Here is a 22,613-nt window from a genome sequence, read left to right as displayed (position 1 = left end):
CCATCACTCGGACCAGGACGCTGAGTCCGAGCTGATGGACACGGATGACCCTATGTGGTCTGTGGTCGACAGAGCAACCTGCCACTTGGGTATTGATTGGCCCCAGACAGAGCTTCCACGGCGATCTCTGTTTGAGTCGCCTTCGGCCCAGTCCCATCAGTCCAGGATGCTCCCAACATTCCCGGACTTTGTTAAAGAGGTGCAGTCTACTTGGGGGGCTCCGGCCTCTGCTCCTGCGACGTCTCGCAAGGCTTCAGCCTTTACTATGCAGGGGGCCAGCGAGGCTGGCCTATCGTCCTTTCCACCGGTGGACGCTGTGTTCGCCGCGTTGGTGAAAACGCCGACACTGTCTGGGCTTACTAAGGATCCAGCGTGTCCTAATAAACAATGCAGGACCACAGAGATACACATAAAAAAGGGTATTCCGTGGCCACGGAGGCAGTCAGACTGTCTAATGCAGCCAGTCTACTGACAGTTTACCAGGCGCCACTAATTAGGGACCTACCTGAATGCCCTTCTGCAGCCCTCAGAAGCGAATGAGGCACGGTCAGCCAGCTGCTGGTAAGGTTGGCCCAGCTCAAGGCACAGGAGGCATCACAGCAAATGGCCAAGGTGTGGCCAAGTAAGCAGTTCCAGCCTAAGCGGCCCCAGGAGCAGCCTTGTCGCAAGGCACCGCCACAGCAGCAGGAGCAACCACGGGGTAGTAGCATCTCCCCCGTAGGTCCATCAGCACGCGACCAGCCTGGCTTTGCAAAGCCGCGGCACGTGGAATGGCTCCCTAGAGGAGGTGGCAGGTCACGTCCTCGTGGCGCTGGCCAGGCCCCTCGTGAGCGAGCACAGCCAAAGCAGCCCTGAGACATCCAGACAGCTATTAGCCCACCCCTATACTGTTCCACAGCTCCAGTTCTGGCAACAGTGCGCCAACGACATCTGGGTGCACAAGACCATTTCCACCGGGTACACCCTTCAGTTCCAGTTAAAGCCTCCCCCCTTCAGGGGAGTGGTCGTAACTGCAGTGAAGGACTTGGTTCAGTCCTCAGCTCTGAATGTGGAGATACAGGCACTGCTCAGGAAGCGTGCCATTCAACAAGTAGACCCTGCTCTGATCGACCAGGGGTTCTATTCCAAATACTTCCTAGTGCCCAAAAAGGACAGCGGGTTCCGTCCTATTTTAGATCTGCGAGTACTGAACAGATACTTACGGCGGTTATCATTCAGGATGATTACGCACAGGCACATCATCCAGTCAGTCCGACAAGGTGACTGGTTTACCACCGTGGACCTGACAGATGCGTACTTTCATGCTCCCATCTGCCTGGGTCACAGGAAGTATTTGCGTTTCGCATTCCAGAGCAGGGTGTACGAGTTTTGTGTCCTCCCATTCGGTCTGTCACTAGCTTCTCCAACCTTTTCGAAGTGTATGGACGCTATTCTAGCACCTTTGCGGGCTCAAGGCATCCGACTGCTGAACTATCTGGATGACTGGCTTGTCTGCGCGCTGTCGAAGGAGCAGCTGGCACAGCACACAGTGATGGTTAGGGACCATCTGCAACGGCTGGGTCTGAAGGTCAATTCAGAGAAGAGCTGCCTCGTGCCAAGCCAACAGACCAAATCTGTGGGTCTGCATCTGGACTCAGTGTCCATGGAAGTGACCTTGTTGACACAAAGAGTTGCCTCGCTAGAATGGTGTCTCTCCCTGTTCAGGTTGAGAGAAACAATCAGCATGGAGCTGTGTCAGCGCATGCTGGGGCTGATGGCTGCCGCCTCACAAGCCCTTCCCTTGGGCTTATTACACCAGAGACCTCTACAGGCCTGGTTCATTGCCTTCGCGTTACATTCGCGGAGAGACAAACAACGCAGGTTGACGGTATCCCGAACCTGCTGGAAGCACTACACTGGTGGAAAGTTCCGTCAAACATCCGCCAGGGCTTTTGCTTGGGTCCCATCTTCCGGAGGGAAGTGGTTACGACCGACGCTTCCAACCAAGGTTGGGGAGCAGTCTGGAATGGCTCAGGGACCCGCGGAGTGTGGTCAGGACCCTGGAGGTCAGCCCTCATCAATGCTCTGGAACTCAGAGCAGTGGACCTCGCCCTCCGGCATTTCTTGCCGGTGCTTCTAGACAAGCACGTGTTGGTGCAGTCGGACAACACCACGGTTGTGGAGTATATCAACCGCCATGGAGGTCTATGGTCCCCCCGCCTTCACCGAGTGGTAGCATGACTGTTGCTATGGGCACAGCCGCTTTTGACCTCTCTGCGCGCGGTTCACCTACCGGGCAGAGCCAATTACGCAGTGGACCTCCTATCCAGAGGAGGCCCTCTTGCAGGGGAATGGCTTCTCCACCCTCAGGTGGTAGAGCGCATCTGGGAATGGTTCGGCATAGCGCAAGTAGATCTCTTCGCTTCGCGAGAGACCACGCACTGCCCCCTATGGTTCTCGGTGAGGGACCCCGACAGCCCCCTAGGAGTCGACACACTGGCTCACGAATGGCCGCCAGTCCTCCTATATGCGTTTCCACCGATTCCGATGCTCCCTGCCCTCTTAGAGAAGGTCAGGGTAGAGCAAGCGACAGTGATTCTGATCGCTCCTCGGTGGCCTCGGAGAATATGGTTCCCGAGCGTGGTGCAGTTACTGCATGGTCAACCGCGGGAGCTTCCCCTGCGAGCAGACCTATTGTCCCAGGCCGAAGGACGGCTTTGGCACCCGAACCCCAAGCTCTTGCAGCTATGGGCTTGGCCCCTGAACGGGAGCACCTGTCAGCCTTAGGGCTTTCGAAAGCGGTGATCTTGACCATTCAGAGCACTAGAGCGCCCTCTACCAGGTCGCAGTACATGTACAAGTGGCAGTTGTTCCAAGATTTGGTGTCTGGCGGGGGGCCATGACCCAATATCTTGTCCTATGGCAGTAATATTACAGTTTCTACAGAAACTGTTAGATGAAGGGAAATCTCCCTCTACACTTAAAGTGTGTTTAGCCGCCATATCAACTTGCCATGTACGCATTGACGGATTATCACCAGGTTGCCATTTTCTGGCATCTCAGTTCCTTAAAGGCGCAAGAAGCATGCGACCTCCAAGAATGACCAACTTACCGTCATGGATCCTTGACGTGGTGCTAGAAGCCCTTACCAAGGCACAAATCCAGCCTTTTTACCAAAGGTTATATCTTTGTTCCACATGAACCAGCCAGTCGAGTTGATGGCATTCCATCCTCCTCCCTTTTCCTCTCCTGTGCGGGCATTGAGGTGTTATATTGACCGCACAAAGACCGTGAGGCAAACAGAACAACTGTTCATATGCCATGGTTCTAAGACGTTGGGTCAGCCGTTGTCAAAACAACGCCTTTCCCACTGGATAGTGGATGCTATTAAATTAGCCTATGAGTCTTCAGGCCTTCCACCGCCAGGGCAGTTGAAGACGTATTCCACTAGGGATATGGCAATGTCCTGGGCCCTTTTTAGAGGGGTACCAGTGTCTGATATTTGCGTGGCAGCCAGTTGGGCTACACCGCATACCTTCATGAGGTTTTACAGACTAAACATGCTGGATTCCTCTGCTCCGTTATTTGGCGCATATGTACTACGCTCTATGGCACCTCAGGTTGCCAATGTAGTGTTTAATACCCCACCTTAGGACAGGTGTCATTGTGAGCATAGACGCTGAGGTGCAGCTCCGGATATGCCTAGATGTATTGCCTACGCAGTTGCGTTATGGCGTAAGTCTGTCCTACTGCCGAGAATCCTCCCTCGCGACGGCTTGGGTACACTGTTCCCATACCTTGATGGTTATTTTCGAATTGAAAGGGAACGATAGGTTGCGGATGCAACCTCGGTTCCCTGAAAGAGAAAATAACCATCAACCCGCGAGGTCGCTCCGGAAGCCTTCTCGGCCCGAAGAGCAAAAGAGTCTCTGCGCCCCGCGTATAGTAAGCTCCCAGGGGGGCGGGCTTACACGGCAGCTTGCGCAGAGGCCTATCTGCAGCTTTGCTATAAAGCTCAGCCAATCCCTACTGCCTGACGGCAATGTCCGATACGTTGATGATTATTTGCTCTTTCAGGGAACCGGGGTTGCATCCGCAACCTATCGCTTTATGCTGATTTTCCTGTAATAATCGTCAGAAATAGTGTATTCTCATTTTGTAAAAGGGTGAGCACTGTATATAGCTTTTCTAATGGTTATAAGATGCATTCCAGTGGAGATTTGTCATAAAAGGCTACGGAGGCTAAGCCTATGTTTAATTTTGTAAAAGTGTATTACCTTAAAAATAATCGTAGTGCAGTAACCACACTGATCTGTTGTAGATGTGTATCGCGGGTGGGTTTTGTTTAGCCTCTAGCGCCCGTTCCATACATCGTTTAATCTTACGTCATGCTTTCCAAGGTCTAATGTATTGCTATTGGCTAACATACCAGAATCCCATGTGTGGAGCCTCAACATGGATGGGATTCTGTTTGTCTTCCACCTTCAGTCACCCTCTGTCTGTCAAATTTTACTGTATTTGTATCAGCTGCACGACAGAAGTTTGCAGCTAGCCTCCACCACTCACAATTAGACTTAATCTTGACGTGTCTGTTGCCAGGCAGGGTATGGGTCACGTGTGGCTACTCCCTTTTAAAATCCATATGCAGTATGTAGTCATAGTGGGCAGTTCGGTTCTTTTTAATGACTCGATTCATTTGATTCAGTTCAGTTTGGTGAGTCGATTCAAAAGATTTGTTCATTTGATTCACTGATTCAATGAAACAAAACCAACCAATGTAGACTGATCATTCACAAACTGCACATCACTAACGGGAAATAGCTGGCTAGAATCTGTAGGTGTCTGGGTTCTTAAACATGAAATTAAATATAGTTTGACAAACAATATTACATTTAGTAAGAATCATGGAGAAAACATAAGAGTATGGATTAGTCAGCATTGTTTATCCAACAGTATAACTGTAGTCAATTTAATAGCCTGCAACCTTACAAAAACTGATCTGTTGTTATTTTTTTTTATAATAAATAAATAATAAGTCAATGGAATTACTGCTATGTCTTTTTTATACAGGGTTGTAAGTGAGGGGCTCTATTTGATTTGACAGATCATCCCTCCCTACCATACAACGCTGCTACGAGAAGTTAAATGTTGCCAAAACACAAAGCTGCCATAGATTATATTGATTTGCAACAAACCCATTATAGGCATTAAAATTTAATTTGAATCACCACCAGAATGGAAAAACGTAAAAATCACAATGGTCACATGACATATTAGGTTTTGATGTATTTTCAATGTATGCAATTCAATATTACTTAAGCACTACATCTCTCTCTCTCTCTCTCTCTCTCTCTCTCTCACCATGGCAAATACTTTGTTTGTGGTTTGAAATAATCTCACAATTTTTTTTGTTATGGGCTTACAGTAAGGTGTCTAATATAGTTAGATTTCCTGCAATATATGAACTATTTAGAAAAACGCTCAAGCGTTTTCTAATCATTTCATGAGTTTTGATAGGCTGGTAACTCGACTACTGTGTGTCACGCAAATCGTTCATTGGGTGAATCAAAAGAACCGATTTAGATGGGACTCACCATAATGAGTCATTCAGAAAGAATGAATCGTTCATGAACTGCACACCACTAGTATATAGTATATATGTATATTTTTACACATATATACATATACTATATAGTATATACTATATATATATTTTTTCAGTAAAAGATGGCTGCCATCAAACGCTGCAGATTTTTTGAAATACATGCATCATTTTACTCGCTTTCAATTGAAGAATCAAAAACAAAGGTTGTCAAAAGCCTAAATTGGACCTTCTTCAACATGAAGGACAAAAACAAAATCGCCTTTATTTGCTAGCCAATGAAATGGCTGTGTGGCAAAGTGGCTGGTGAAGGGGAACAGGTGTAGTGGTGATGCAGTGCAGGACTGACAGGCAGACAACGGTAATCCAGTGAAAAAGTGTTTTATTTATAATCCAGGTCTGGTGACCGTAAAATAATAAATCCCCGGCAATACACAACAATGTGTAAAGCGCGGGGATAATGAAAACAGGGCAACATCCCGAACAAAAACAAACACACGGTCACCAGTCCTGGGTGAGTGCAGTCGTGCTGGTGGTCAGTGCAAATACAGGTAGTGTGGTGTGCAGTGGTGCTCCAGAGGCGACAGCTCCGGAGGTGTGCTTTAACTCTCTAAAAGTGAAAACAGACAATTAACAGGACAGACACAATAACACACAACATTTATTTCTTTTTGCACACTGACAGCTCCTCTCTCAATCCTTCTCTCTCCAACCGTTTACCCAAACAAAGGAAAAGATCAGCGTTACCCCGGACCCTATATGTAATCCTGAATGACATCTATGTAAACGGTAGCAGCTGCCTTATTACTTGCAGCTGCCCCTAGTTTACCTGTCAGGTCAATACGGTCTTACAACAGAGTCTCGCTTCTTTCCAGACTGACCGACTTCACGGTCCCGGAAACGAACTGTCAGGCCAGCCATTCCAGATACTTCTCCTCCTGTTATTTAGCGCCCTCATAGGTCGGGAGGGAGCTTTATCACTTGAACTCATTATCTTTCTGTCACAGGCTGACTGTGAGTATTCAACAGCAAAAGCTGTTCTGCTGGCTATGTTTGCTTTTTCAAACCAGCTCTTCATCTTCCCTGTTGATTTCTGTGGACTACAGTGATTTAAAAAGTCTCCCATGGGCTGTAGAAAGACACGCAACAGCACCCAATCACAGAGGTAAAACGTTACCATTACCTATTTAGCAAGACAGGAGTTCCTGTTTTGGGGGCACAAAGAAGATGCTGAATCATTAAATAAAGGGAATTATCAAGAACTAACTAGGTTATTAGTAAAATATGACACATTATTGGAGACACACATGAGTGAGTCTATTGTGTTTACTGGACTGTCTAAAACTATTTAAAGTGATTTGGTGTCATCTATTGCCTATACAGTACAGGGAGAAATTGCCTCTGCCTCATTTTCTGCATGGCAAGTGGATGAAACTACTGACGTTTCCTGCAGATCGCAGTTGTCAATTATCCTGAGACTGGAACTGTACAAGAGAGATTCTACAGGTTTTATGATGGGATTGAGGGTCGTGATGCTCAGTCTGTTGTTAATTGTGTTGGTCTTTCAATAAATGAGCTGAATTATGTAAACAAACCACTAAAGTGCCCATGGCTATTTTAATACACTGTTATGCACATTGCTTTAACCTGGTGATTAGTCAAACAGCAAAGGTCTTCAAAGAAGAAATTATTTTCTTCACGAGTGTGCTTGAGAATGTGGAACCGGCAGACTTCCATCGACCGCTTCAACTCATTGGAATTTTACTTCCAGGACAGTCGGCACTGTGTTGTCAAAAGGTCCACAACTTCTACAAACCTTTGAAACCATTAAGGACTCGTAGAGTCTGACGATGGATGATACCATCACTGCATCAAGCAGCTTAATTAATACACTGAAGAGTTCTGATTTCATGTTTATGCTGCTTTCATACAACCAGGTTTTCTGTCATATTAATGATGCTTGTATTAAAATCGGCAACAAAAGATGTGACTACCCGAGTACACAAACAGCAACATGACTGACTGCCGAGATGAGACAACACAGACATCTGCTCGATTTCAAATCATCCATGTTATACAGGCAAGCGTTTTGAAAGAAGCATCATTAGCTTCCTGAGGAATTCGAAGAGAAGTTTTTACAATTTCAGAGTTTATATAAAACAGTACCAGCTTGGACAGATTGTAAATCTGATCAGATCTGGTTTGCGTGTTCGTGAGTGGAGAAAGGGTGTGGAGAGGAGAATAAAAAGTAAGAGAAAATAAATAATTGCTGCTTGAATAACTTGAATAAGCGCAGCCCTTGAGTAAGCCCTGCCCTTGAATAATACTTGAAAGGGTAATATATTTTTCATCCATAAGTTTGTTAATGAATTTGCAAAGAATCTCAGACAATCACAAAATAAATGCACAAAGTAGTGCTTTGCATGACAGGATGGGGGCAGTGTGGCTTAATGATTCAAACTACTGTATGAGAGAAAATGAGTCAGTTAACATTCAGGTTGTCAGTCCTAACAGCTTGAAAACAGCTTGATTACGAGCAAACTCTCCATCCCCCTGTAAAAAAAAAAAAAAAAAAAAAAAAACCCAGTTCAGTTTAATCTAGAATATTGGTGTGCTAATGTTGCAAGCAATACATTTTCCTTAAAAAATAATGTATTATTGTACTGTAACTTCCTTTTAAAAACACTGTGTTAGTGTAGCAGGGAGAGATCTGTGCTGACTCTGCTGGCGTGTTCACGAGCTACAGGAAGAGGGCGGCAGTCGCCCAACAACCACCTGTGAGTCATGGCAGTGACACGGGGAGGTGGGAAAGTGGGTGTGTGGACTTTCCACCTCTCTGAATGGCTGAGAGGCTAGTCTTGGGAGATTGTTGGTCCTATAAGATAACGCTCTGCTGTTTCCTCAGGTCTGCCCTGTTAAACGCGCCGAGAGTGCGGAAGCGCTGGTCCACGACCGAGAACCAGTGGGAGAGAAAGAAGCGGAGGTTCAGAGCGAGACATTGAGGGCGGGGAACCCTTGGGCAGACCCCTGAGTAGTATATCAGAGCAGGCTAGTTAGCCGGCAGCATAGGATGGTGATCCGGGTCGCACGGTGAGTGGGATATCGCTGCAAAATGCAACACCTTTTCTTTGTAGTTTTGTTACTGTTTTATTTTCCCTATTTCTTTGTGCCTTCTGTTTTGAATTATTATTTTGAAGCACCTGCAAGGGCACCGGTATTGTGTACCATCGCTTAGTATGCCCGTGGTTCTGTTTACCATCATTGGTAAATCAGACCACAGATCCACAGCGCCATCTGTGGGATTAAAGAGAAAATAGCACCCTGAAATAAAACTGGGCACCTGTGCGGTGTTGCCAAATTCACCTGTCTGTCTCCTGTGTCAGTGAATTACCCACCCCCCTTCCACATGTGGTGTCAGAAGTGGGATTCACTGGCACTGCCCCAAGCAGTGCAGCTACAGAAAGAGCAGACTAGCGATGGATGCTACCCAGTTTGCCGCAATGATGGACCTCCTGCGACAGACGCTCACCGCGGCAGTGCAGGGGGCGGGCAGACCCACAGCTCCAGACCACTCCCTACAGAGACCCACCAAGACGACGGCCGAGGATCGACCTGACACCTACTTGGAGGTGTTCAAGGCCATGGCGATCTCGGCTGGGTGGCCCCAAGCCCAGTGGGCTAGCTGTTTGTTACCCCAACTCACCGGGGAGGCTCAAGCAGCTGCAAGGACGCTGTCCCCGGAGCACATGCTGGATTACCGCCTGCTAAAGGCAACCATCCTGAATCGTGTGGGGGCCACCCTGGAGGACTACCATAAGAGATTCCGGGAGGAGCAGTTTGCAGCGGGGGAGCACCCCCGAGCTATTGCCCACCGGTTAAAGGATTATGCGATGGGCTGGCTGAACCCGGATGTGGTCACCAAAGCCAGGTTGGTGGAGCTGATCGTGGTGGAGCAGTTTCTGGAGTGTCTGGCCCCGGGACCTCGGCTATGGGTCCAGCGACAGGACCAGATACTCTGGATCGGGCGGTCGATCTAGCCGAGCAGTACCAGGCAGCGGAGCCAACGCCTGTGAAACTGCCGGGGAGGAGTGCAGCTCCTGGATCGTCCCCTCAACCAGCCCCCGAGAGGGCTAAGGGACTGGGGGGAAGGAGTAATCCAGGATTTGGTCGGGGGGTGTCGGCGGGAGCTCCCGGCCCGGGAACTGGGGCAGGGTGGGGATACCCCTGGGCTGCTGCAGTGTCGAACCGGGGTCTCGCGCGGATGCCTTATCGGCGAGCCCCTTTTATGGCTCCAGTGTTTCCCCCTCTTTCCAAAACTTCGGGGAAAGAAACCAGACCACCAAGGTGTTGGACGTGCAGGGAGGCGGGCCACCTCGCCCGGGACTGTCCCGTGGAGTATGACCTCAGCCGACCAGGTAGGCAAGTTCAATTACCTCAGTCACTTCAGCACAAGGGTTTTGTTATTCCTGTGATAGTGGATGGTACAAAAACCCAGGCTCTCCTGGATTCAGGGTGTGGTCAGTCTGTAGTACAGGAGAGCCTAATCTCACCGGGGCATATTGGGACGGGTGCATATTAAATGTATTCATGTGGATGTCCGCTCCTATCCCAAGATCAATGTGTGTATGACTATTGGCCAGCAGGTGACGCAGGTGCAGGTAGGAGTATGTCCTCGATTGCTGGTACCAGTAGTTCTGGGACGGGACTGTGAGCAGTTTAAAGATTGGTTGGCTGCCCTGAAAGCCCCTTCCTCTTTATTGGCGAAGAAAGAGGAAGTAATTGGAGAGATTTTTCCCTTTCGCGATCCAGAATGGTTTTGCCATAAATTTAAACCCCGTAAAAATAAACGGGAGTGCCGGATCGCTAAGAATGAGGGCTAGCAATGGAGGGAGCCGGAGAAGTTTCAGGTGGGGTGGTTGGTGAAGAGTCCGGGGGGGAGGTCGCGGAGCCAGCGCAGGGGTCTAGCTCAGCTGCCCCTGCTCGGGACCGACCTGACCCCGAGTTGGAAGCCATGGGAGCTGATTTCTTAGTTCGCTCCCGTGATTTCCGACTCGAGCAAGGGCGTGACGACATGCTGGGCAGGCTCTTTGACCAAGCAGCAGTGCTTAATGGTCGGGTGGTCGAGCCCAGATGCGCCACCGTGTACCCCAACTTTGAAATTGATTGAGACCTGCTGTACCGTGTTGATAAATTACCCCAGACAGGTGAAGTGCGTCATCAGTTGCTCATTCCTCAACCCTTTAAGGAGGATTTGTTGCAGCTGGCTCACGCTATTCCCTTGTCTGGTCATTTGGGAAGGGATAAAACTAAAGCAAGGCTTGTGTCACGGTTCTTCTGACTGGGGCTGGATGGCGATGTCAAGCGGTTTTGTGAGCATTGTGGGGAATGTCAAAAGGCCAGCCCTAGAGCCGTTCCATGAGCCCCACTGGTGCCTTTTCCCCTAATGGAAACTCCGTTTGAGCGTATTGGGATGGACATAGTTGGGCCATTAGAGAGGAGCGCGGCAGGATACACCCACCTACTTGTCATTCTGGATTACGCTATGCGTTATCCAGAGGCTATTCCCCTCCGATCTATGTCCGCTAAGTCTGTTGCCGACGAGCTTGTTAAGGTTTTCTCCCGGGTGGGGATTCCCAAGGAGATACTAACCGATCAAGGCACCAATTTTATGTCTCGGCTAATCTGCGGAACATGTAAGCTTTCGGGAATTAAGACCATTAGGACCTCGGTGTTTCATCCTCAGACCTACGGTTTGGTGGAACGCTTTAATAAGACCCTTAAGAACATGTTGCGCAGGTTTATTCGTAGTGATGTGTGTTACTGGGTCCAGCTGATTTCTCCCCTTCTCTTTGCGATCAGAGAGGTTCCCCAGGTTTTCACCATTCGAGCTGCTGTATGGACGGAGACACCGGGGAGTGCTCGATCTGGTCAGAGAGATGTGGGAGGAGCAGCAGGACAATTCGACCAATACCGTTCGGTATGTGTTGGACCTGTGCAACCGTCTTGTTGGGAAATGGGCGCATGACAATTTGTAGCAGGCACAGCACAGACAGGAGACACAATATAACTGAGGAGCCCAGTTGTGCACATTTCAGCCGGGGGATAAGGTACTTCTGTTATTACCCAGTTCTGAGTCGAAACTCTTGGCTAAGTGACAAGGACCCTTTGAGGTTACACGCCAGGTTGGGAAGATGGACTATGAGATCTGCCAACTGGAGCAACGGACAGAGAAACACATTTATCATATCAGTTTCTTAAAGCCTTGGTTGCAACCAGAGGTGTTGTTAGTGGTGCATGCAGATGACGTCACGGACCAGGGACCTGGTCTTTCTGTGTTGGCAAGAAAAGGATCGGTACAGATTGCTGAGAACTGACACCAACGCAGAAATGTTAGGCTCACGGTCTGGTGGTGGAGTTTCCTGATGTGTTCTCTTCAGTCCCGGGGCTGACTCGAGTGGCCCATCATCACATTAATATTGAGCCGGGGGCGCTACTTCGCCAGAGGCCGTACCGTATACCTGAGCATAAAAGACAGGTAATAAAAGAGGAAATTGACGAAATGCTGAGACTGGGGGTAATAGAAGAGTCCCAAAGTGACTGGAACAGTCCAATCGTTTTAGTTGATAAGCCAGATTGGTCAACTCGATTTTGCATTGATTTCAGACGAATCAATAAGAAATCGAAATTTGACGCTTATCCAATGCCCTGAGTAGATGAGTTGCTGGAGCATCTAGGCACAGCTCATTTTATGATGACACTGGATTTAACGAAGGGGTACTGGCAGATACCCCTGACTCCGGAATCTAGAAAGAGGACGACGTTTTCGACTCCCTTCGGGTTGTACCAATTTAGGACCATGCCCTTTGGGTTGCACGGAGCACCCGCCACTTTCCAGCGGCCCCATCAGCAGTACGCTGCTGCTTACATAAATGATGTGGTTATCCACAGTGAGGACTGTCAGAGTCATTTGTGTAAGGTAGCGGAGGTGCTGCAATCCTTGCGGGAGGCGGGGCTCACTGCTAACCCAAAGAAGTGTGCCATTGGGAAGAGTGAGTCTGAGTATTTGGGGTATCGAGTAGGGGGTGGCCAGATCAGACCGCTAGTTGCTAAGATGAAAGCCTTGGCTGACTGGTCGGTTCCTACAACCAAAACCCAGGTGTGCTCTTTCTTGGGACTAGCGGGCTATTATTGAAAGTTCATCCTGAGTTTCGCTACGCTCGCTGCTCCCTTGACAGACCTCACCCGGAAGGCTGCCCCAAATACGGTTCAGTGGACGGAGTCGTGCCAGAGGGCTTTTCTCGCCTTGAAGCGGAGGCTGTGTAGTAAGCCAGTGTTATGCAGCCCAGATTTTAGTAAGAGGTTCACCCTGCAGACGGATGCGTCAGAGACAGGTCTCGGGGCAGTGTTGTCTCAGGAGGTTCGGGGAAGCGAGCACCCAGTCCTGTACATCAGCAGGAAGCTCCTTCCCCGCGAGAAAAATTATAGCACCATCGAGAAGGAGTGTCTCGCGGTAAAATGGGCAGTCTAGTCACTCCGGTACTACCTCCTGGGACGACACTTCACCCTGGTTACAGATCATGCCCCCTTAGCATGGCTTCACTGGATGAAAGATAGCAACACCAGAATCACACGGTGGTACTTGGCCTTGCAGCCCTATGCCTTCAGGGTAGTCCACTGAGCAGGAAAGCTGCATCAAAACGCAGACTTTTTCTCTCGGGAAGGCATGGGGGTGTAAGATTTTCGAATGAACCGGTGGTGTCATTATGAGGGAAAGGATATGTAGCAGGGAGAGATCTCTGCTGACTCTGCTGGCATGTTCACGGGCTGCAGGAAGAGGGCGCCAGTCGTCCAACTACCGCCTGTGAGTCATGGCAGTGATACGGGGAGGTGGGAAAGTGGGTGTGTGGACTTTCCCCCTCTCTGAATGGCTGAGAGGCGAGTCTTGGGAGATTGTTGGTCCTATAAGATAACGCTCTGCTGTTTCCTCAGGTCTGCCCTGTTAAACGCGCCGAGAGTGCGGAAGCGCTGGTCCACGACCGAGAACCAGTGGGAGAAAAAGAAGCGGAGGTTCAGAGTGAGACATTGAGGGCGGGGAACCCTTGGGCAGACCACTGAGTAGTATATCAGAGCAGGCTAGTTAGCTGGCAGCGTAGGATGGTGATCCGGGTCGCACGGGCAGCGGCGACCGGGATATCGCTGCAAAATGCAGCACCTTTTCTTTGTAGTTTTGTTACTGTTTTATTTTCCCTATTTCTTTGTGCCTTCTGTTTTGAATTATTGTTTCGAAGCACCTGCAAGGGCGCCGGTATTGTGTACCATCGCTTGGTATTCCCGTGGTTCTGTTTACCATCGTTGGTAAATCAGACCACGGACCCACAGCACCATCTGCGGGATTAAAGAGAAAATAGCACCCTGAAATAAAACTGGGCACCTGTGCGGTGTTGCCAAATTCACCTGTCTGTCTCCTGTGTCAGGGAATTACCCACCACCCTTCCACAGTTAGATATTGTATTGCAATTGCTAGAATGTTAACCTTCCAGTCCCTGTATTAAAGGTTCTAACAATGTGTAGTGGCTTCAGTAATGTTAAGTAATTAAGTTAGACAGAAACAGGTTTCTTATGTTACCTTTGCTGTCTATTTTAACCTTTTGAGCTATCCTGGACTGCATACTTGCCAATACTCTTAGTCTGCCTTCCTGTTAATAAATGTGTGTTTTGGGTTCAACAAACTGAATGTGTGGCAGGCCATATTATACGTTCCAGTCTGAAAATGATTGTGAAACTGTACTACTCATGGATTGCCGACATCTTTACAAGAGGGAAATTCACACAGAAGCTTTACTGGCTGGAAAAAAACCTGTTATCTCTTACTGCACACATTGTAGAAATTAATTTACACTTAAAGAAGGATGTTATCAAGAAAAACGACACAAAAATATTCATAGATTCCACACAATAGCAGTTATTAAAAATCCCCTTGAGTAGTTTTCATAAGGAAGTGTCTTATGTAAATATTAAAAGGAAAATAACCCTCTTATCTGTAGTGTAATTTCTTTACTGACATGTGTAGGTAGAGATCACCTACAGAAGACACATGCCAATTTGCCTTTGCAGATTACTTATTTTGTAACTATTAACCAGGTTAAAGTTGTAGGACTGAGGAGATATTATGAATAGGTATGGTTTTATTTTACACTTTAACAACGTTGCCAAGGCCTTTGCACTGACACTATCTGTGCTACAGCATTCAATGCTGTCAGGGGCTTTTCCAGCTCATTGTTGTATTGGTGTTTAAATCCAGGAACTTTGTGCTGTCCATATACCTTACAATTACTTACTGGTCTGACTCAGCTTCTCATCAGTTAAAGTTATGTCTTACACTTATTTGGCTCTGAGACAGCTTTGTTCATATATCCACACACATAGTAGCTCAATTTGAGTAAGTGACCTGACTACATATGGGATGTCAAGTTATTAGAATGTGCATTGCTGTTCTCAGAGTTTACAAATGATATCCCAGTTTATTTTATGTGTAAATTATTTGCAGGGTTAGTAAACTTCAAAAAATGCAGAATTCCATGACTTTTCATGACCTATTATTAAAATTTACATGACCATTTTACCTTTCAAGGGACATGTGACTTAAACTGGGTTAAGTGACAAGATCTGGCCTGGATTATCATGCTTCATGCATTTGGGCAATGCGACATTTTGTTTAATTGTTGTAGGCATATGTGGCAGTGTGCCCGCCCCTGTGCATATTTATGTTTATATGTTGTGTGTAGTGTGTTAATGTTGGTTTATAGCATTGGTACACAGGATATGAATGGGTCTGTGTAACACAAGTGGTTTAAAATTAATATTTGTATTTAGGCACAAGGTTGCACTGCACTTCACGTGCAGTTAAAATGTAATAATATGCGAGCACGGGAAATTGCACTAAATTAATTCATGTGCAGTTGTACCGAGACTCCAATTGAATGATTAACAATTGAGTACAGCTGCATAAAAGTAGCATGTTTTCACTCACTCTGGTTTGCGTGTTCGTGAGTGGAGAAAGGGTGTGGAGAGGAGAATAAAAAGTAAGAGAAAATAAATAATTGCTGTTTGAATAACTTGAATAAGCGCAGCCCTTGAGTAAGCCCTGCCCTTGAATAATACTTGAAAGGGTAATATATTTTTCATCCATAGGTTTGTTAATGAATTTGCAAAGAATCTCAGACAATCACAAAATAAATGCACAAAGTAGTGCTTTGCATGACAGGATGGGGGCAGTGTGGCTTAATGATTCAAACTACTGTATGAGAGAAAATGAGTCGGTTAACATTCAGGTTGTCAGTCCTAACAGCTTGAAAACAGCTTGATTACGAGCAAACTCTCCATCCCCCTGTAAAAAAAAAAAAAAAAAAAAAAAAAAAACCCAGTTCAGTTTAATCTAGAATATTGGTGTGCTAATGTTGCAAGCAATACATTTTCCTTAAAAAATAATGTATTATTGTACTGTAACTTCCTTTTAAAAACACTGTGTTAGATATTGCATTGCAATTGCTATAATGTTAACCTTTCAGTCGCTGTATGAAAGGTTCTAACAATGTGTAGTGGCTTCAGTAATGTTAAGTAATTAAGTTAGACAGAAACAGATTTCTTATGTTACCTTTGCTGTCTATTTTAACCTTTTGAGCTATCCTGGACTGCATACTTGCCAATACTCTTAGTCTGCCTTCCTGTTAATAAATGTGTATTTTGGGTTCAACGAACTGAATGTGTGGCAGGCCATATTATACGTTCCAGTCTGAAAATGATTGTGAAATTGTACTACTCATGGGCTGCGGACATCTTTACAAGAGTTAACCGACCAGGAACAGATTCATATTTTTTCACCAGAAAAAGGCACTATTCGGCCAGTGCCCTTGTACCTTAAAATTGTCAAACAAAAATTCCAAACCGTTTTTGAACAGGGTCAGTTATTAAAGTACAAAAATTGGGGTTTAACATTAAACTGCTGACTCAACACTAACCATAGCTACCGCGCCTATATATATATATATATATATATATATATATATATATATATATATATATAGAGAGAGAGAGAGAGAGAGAGAGAGAGAGAGAGAGAGAGAGAGAGAGAGAGAGAGAGAGAGAGAGATGGGTGTTCAAAAGGGATAATATGTGTGTACAGCTGTGTAACGACAATTAGCCATAAAAAATGATGCTTGTGAGGGAGTAAGTCCAACTGACAGACTGATTGATCTGCTGTCCAAAGTCCTTTGTGGGTCACTGCCTAATGACATTAAAATAATTTCAAGATTTTTTTTTTTTTTTTATCCAATTTGTCAAATAAAGATAAAAACATTCCACACTTTCTTCAATTACATAAATTATGAAGTGGTCAGGGGAATTGGTGGGTCATTGAACTCAAATATCCTGCTTGGAACAGGCCATAATGATTCTGTTAGACAACTGTGCTACTCTGTCTAGAGATTCTCCTTGAACTTTGATTGGAGACGGGAATTTCCTTAAATGAAAATGCAAACGAGACTTGCAGCAAGAATTAAGTCAGCATAAAGCTTTGGCAGACTAGTAGTTTTAAATAGAGAAACTTGGATCAATGCCTACTGTTTTCTGCAAAGGCCAATAGCATGATTGCCTCCCTAGTAGCTTAGGGTAAACAGCTAACTCACGGTGTCAGGTGATCCAGCTTTACAAATATCTCCCCACTGCTGACCTTGCGTACGTGTAGAAGTGCAGCAGCAGCACTGATATTTTATTTAGTACGGTCTTGTGGTGCCGTGCAGTGTGATCATGTATCACTGTAGCCTCAGATGACAAGATTGTACAACTCAAGGACACTACCTTTTGGGAGAGGAAACTCCAAATGAATAGGATGTGACATTTCACAAACTAAATACCTACTCTTGTTTGTCGCTTGCGTCCCCAGTGGCATGTGTTATGTGCTATGGTTGTAATAATTGGTGCCACATGTAGGACCAAAAAAACATTTCTTAAATTTGACACTGATTTAAATTCCAGGATATCCTGCAGAGAGCTGTCATTGGGGTTTGAAAAGCTGAACTTGCAGTGGCTTAGCTTGACATACTTGATAATGGGATACTTTATTTCCTAGTTTCCTTCATTTTAGGACATTTTTCAGTGTCAATATTAGCAGTTTCACTCCTAAAAGAAAGGAAATTCTAATGCATTTTAATGGAATATCACAAGGATAAAATTATCTGAATTTGGCATGTGTAAAAATGAGGTTGCTGACTTTGATGGAAGAGGTGACTCTCAAGACCTAGAACTGTATCAGTAACATGAATCATTGTATTAATGTTTGGAAATATTTAATTGTTGCAAAATATAACAACAACAACAAAAAAAAAAAAAATAACCTTTTGAATTGCCCAGTCCCTTCATGGACTGACTTCTGCAACTTCCCAAAACATATTCACTGTGTATGTATTACTGCAATGAATTGCCATTCTTAGTACAGTCAAAGCTGCTCAAGCGAGACACCCCAGTGGAGTGAACAACCATCCTGCTTAAGCAGGCATCTTGCTAAAGAGAAGTGCAATTAAACAACACAAGAAGTTAGATTAGTCAATCATTACAGCAGATAAAGCTCACAGAAACACACGTTAACAAGAATTTAAACCAAAAAAGCCGGAACTATCCCAAACTGTCCCGCTGAACACAGAGCCATATGGTCACCTTAGCAGCAATGAAGGACAGAGACAATGTGGAGTCCCTCCCATGGCATTCTAGGGAATTCTACATCTTTCCTCCCCCTACTCTGCCATGCCACGTTTCATGTACAAGGCTTCAGCCCTGCCACAACCTGCAATATAGTTATCTATAGTGAACAGCACATCCCTGCTGCAGTGGTGCAAATTGCATTTTGGTCTGAAGACCTTGAAAAATCTGGATCGTGAAGAATTCACCACAAAGGTTTGGTAGTTCTGAATGTTTCTGAACACATCTGGTCTATGTTAATGAACTAAATACCAGCGGATATTAATGCTACCTCCACAAAACTCTCAGCCTTCTCTCAACATATTTTTTATAGTATTAGTGATGTAAACAAGGAGTATAATAAAACAGTGTGATTTATATAGTTAAGCTGCAGTAGTATGAAGATTCTATACAGACTTAATTCATCTTTGACTGTATTTGTAGTGAATAATATGGGCACAACAATTGCCTGTTGGGTATTTTCAGTGACTTTTAAATCCCCTGGTGATGTTTTTGACAATGTTGGACTTGATCCTTTCCAGATGACAAGAGGAATGTGGTTGGTTGCTATGAGATATAAAATGCATGATGTAATATCTTACAATGGTTAAGTCACTCAGCACTAGCAAACTCAGCGTTAGCACTGATAGGCCTCATCTATGGCTGAGCATGCAGCTGCTCCAGGCCTGCCTGTCCCAGCAGGTGTGGGGCATGCATGAAACTTCAAATGTTGTATTTTAAAAGTGACTTTATATATACATTATCTTACTTGATGAAGTCATAAGTGGTACATTTCTGAGGAGGGTTCAGCTAAAAATGTCTTCCATGTTTAGTTTAAGCCAGGGGTATCAAACTCCAGCCCTCAAGGGCCGCAGGGTCTTCTGGTTTTCATTCCAACGTAAGCTCTCAATTAACATCATTGATCTAATTATTTGTTCATTTGGACACATTTCATATTTTTCAAGGTTTTTTACAGTTTATTTAAAACATGCACTTGATTCAAGGTACACGACCGATGAAACATTTCGAGACCGGAGAAAAGTGTTACATCTGTCCAATTAATCAAATCGTTAGACCAGTTAAGTAATTGAGAGCTCGGGTGGAAAGAAAACCAGAAGACCCAGCGGAACTGAGTTAGACACCCCTGGTTTAAGTAGTCTGTAGGATGATTTAAATGTCATGTGTCAGATGTGTACTTATACCAACGTGCAATACCATATGTACGTAAATGGAAATTAAGTTGTTAAAGCCTGCAAAACTAAAAACAATTCACTGGAGATAAAATGGTACAAATGACATTTTGACATAAAGAGCTTAATAAATTTCATACAAATAATAGTTACACCAGACTCAAAGGGATATTTTCAAATGAGTTGTTAATTTAAAAAAAAAAAATGTTTTTGCTTCAGAGATCATTAAGCCTGTCTGTGAATTGAAATCTTAGATAACATAGTTTACAAGGTAATTGCATTTTACTGTGTAGATTTGGCTATTTGATAAATGCATTAAGAAAGTTACAGTTCTGTACATAGTGCAGAATATTTTAAACTAAGGAAGGAAACACATTTCTTAAGTATAAAATAAAACCTTTTTACCATGACCTTGGTTACTGATGATAATATGTCGGAGTCATAATGCTGTGATAGCCTTTTCATAATACTTGTGGCTGGAATCCTTTCCTGAAAGAATACAATAAAAAGTTCCCAGCTATTTATGAAGTTAAGGGGTTAGAATAAATATTTTGTATATCGATGATTTACTTAATAAACTTTAATTCAAAAAGGTCAAGCAGCTTCTACCATTACACTGCAGGTTTCAAGATCATAAAGCTCTGCTGGCATCTCCTATTGGATCTGCGGCTCTATGCAGGATCTGATTGGTCAAGTCCATACTAAAAAACCTTATAGAACACTTGGAACAAACACCTTTCCTTATTGACATTACTTTTGCTGCCTACCTTACCTAGATGTGCTACATCAAAAAAGACTTACATAATAATGGTGAGACGATACACTAAGCTCAAATTCCGATATGTATCACAATACACTAAGCCACAATATGATGCATATCACGATACACTAAGCTCACGATACGATATGTATCATGATGCATGTAAACCCCCACACATCTGTTAAAATGACTTAAATAACTCATTTATTTACCAATCCAGAATATGCCACTTGCTTGAAATTAAGCAGTTCAAAAATAAATAAATATAAAAAACATTAACAAATGTTAATTTACTTAAGTAACTACAATTACTCAGTATGTCACCAGATGTCTTTCTTCAGATGTATGTATAGATTCTAGTTGAGATCACTGTGAACAGGTAGCAGGGATGTTAAGATATGTCATGGTCTTGCAAGTATAGTATATATTCACCAACCTTGAGGGCTGCTTTTTAGTGGAATACACATCTCAGGTTTGTATCGTGCAATTTCTTTTTCTACTTCTACATATACTGACTTTTGCATAGGCTGTGTGGTGGAGTGGTTAAGAGACAGGCTTGCAACCAGAAGGCACCTGGTTCAAATCCCAGCTTAACCTTAACAACTTAACCTTGTTGTGCCCCGTCTTTCAGGTGAGATGTTCACACACCCTAGTCTCGTATCTTGTAAAGTGATTTGTGATGGTGGTCCACTATGAAAGCTGCTATATAAAGACTATTATTATTATCACCAAAATGATCTTCCAGTGCACTATTTTTTTCTGGATTGAACTGTTGTCCCAAATGTTGATTAGAGCAAATGTTTCTTTATCCCTGCTGCAATCTGGCTCATTTGTCTCAAGCTACAAAAATATGGCTAAACAGAATAAACAAAAATGTTACTTACGGAAGTGAAACCTTCACGCAGGCGTGGTTGTTTGTTATTTAGTTGGCCATCATGCATTTTGTCTCGCTCACCTGGGTCAAAGTGTGTCAACCCACATCCTGAGGTGGATCAATGGGACTTGGGTTAACCCGGGTAAGACACAGGTACATGGTTTCACACTACTGACCCAGGTAGCCAAAACCTGGGTAGAAGTGCCAGTGAAAAAGGGGCTTTAGTAGACTACTGAATGAAACTGCTGAAATAAAAAAAAAGAAGTTTAAATATCTGTCTTGTTTATTTTTAAACGACAGTTGTCAGACAAAGTTTCGCTTTGTGTATTAATATTTGTGCTGCAGGAAGAGGGCGGCAACCCCGTGAGATCAGAGAGGTGGGGAAGAGGGAAAGAAAATAAACTGAACCTTGATGAGAAGACGTAAACAAGATAGAGAGAGAGAGAGCAGGGAATCCTTGGGAATCCAGGTAGCTGAGGAATCAGCAGAGTAGGACGGAGACCCGGGCTGTGTGGGTAGCGATGGCTGGGTTGACGCTGTCGAGTGCAGCACCTTTTATTTGTAGTTTGATACTGTGTTTTATTTTCCCTTTTTCTTTTGCCTTTTGTTTTAATTCTTTTGAGCACCTGCGAGTGAGGCTGCATCTGAACTGTTTACCGCCTTTGGTATTCCTGTGGTCCTGTTACCATATGTGGTAGGCAGGCCACAGACAACAGCGCCTTCTGCGGGTTAAACATAAAAACACAGGGAAAAAAAAGTAAATAAAACCGGGCACCTGTGTGGTGTTCCACTTACACTTCTCTATCTCCTTTGTCAGTGAATTCCCCACCCTTCCACACATGGTGTTTGAAGTAGGATTCACTGGCATTGCTCATACAAAGCAGTGCACCCACAGTAGGAGCAGAGATGTCACCCTTACTGCTGCGGTCCAGATCCCATGTTGCAGAGGTCAAGTAAAATGATGGCTGAGGTGATTGAGGTGATTGAGGCTATGGCGATCTCTGCTGGGTGGGACCAGGCACAATGGGCTAGCTACCTCTTGCCTCAGCTAATAGGGGAGACACAATCAGTGGCGAGGTGCAGTGCATGCTGGGTTACCCCACACTGAAAGAGGCTATCCTTAATCCTTAAGGTTCACGGTGGAGGAGCATCCCCAAACCATAGCCCATCACCTGAAGGATTACACCATGGGCTGGCTGAACCTGGACGTGATCATCAAAGCAAGGTTAGTGGAGGTGATCATGGTTGAGATGTTCCTGGAGCGCTTGACACTGGGACCTCGTCTATGGGTGCAACGGCAGGCACTTGTTACTCTGGACCGGGCAGTCGAGTTGGCGGAGCAGTACCAGGCAGTGGAGCCAATGCCAGCAAGACTGCCTTTAAAGAGTGAGGCTACCGGATCAACCCCCTACTGGCCCTGGACAGGGCAAAGGGACTGGGGGGGGTAGGGGTAGACAGGCATTTGGATGAGGGGTG

The 22,613-nt window shown here is 45.2% G+C and overlaps 1 pseudogene; it reads left to right on the top strand.

The window, feature by feature from the left end:
- The first annotated feature begins 603 nt into the window (after window positions 1–603).
- Window positions 604–2,748, top strand: LOC121317668 (annotated as a pseudogene).
- The last annotated feature ends 19,865 nt before the right edge of the window (window positions 2,749–22,613 follow it).

This window comes from Polyodon spathula, chromosome 6, assembly GCF_017654505.1.
Source record: "Polyodon spathula isolate WHYD16114869_AA chromosome 6, ASM1765450v1, whole genome shotgun sequence".
Taxonomy (NCBI): domain Eukaryota; kingdom Metazoa; phylum Chordata; class Actinopteri; order Acipenseriformes; family Polyodontidae; genus Polyodon; species Polyodon spathula.
The sequence above is the reverse complement of the archived record's forward strand: the minus strand, read 5'-3'. Positions and strand labels throughout refer to the sequence as shown.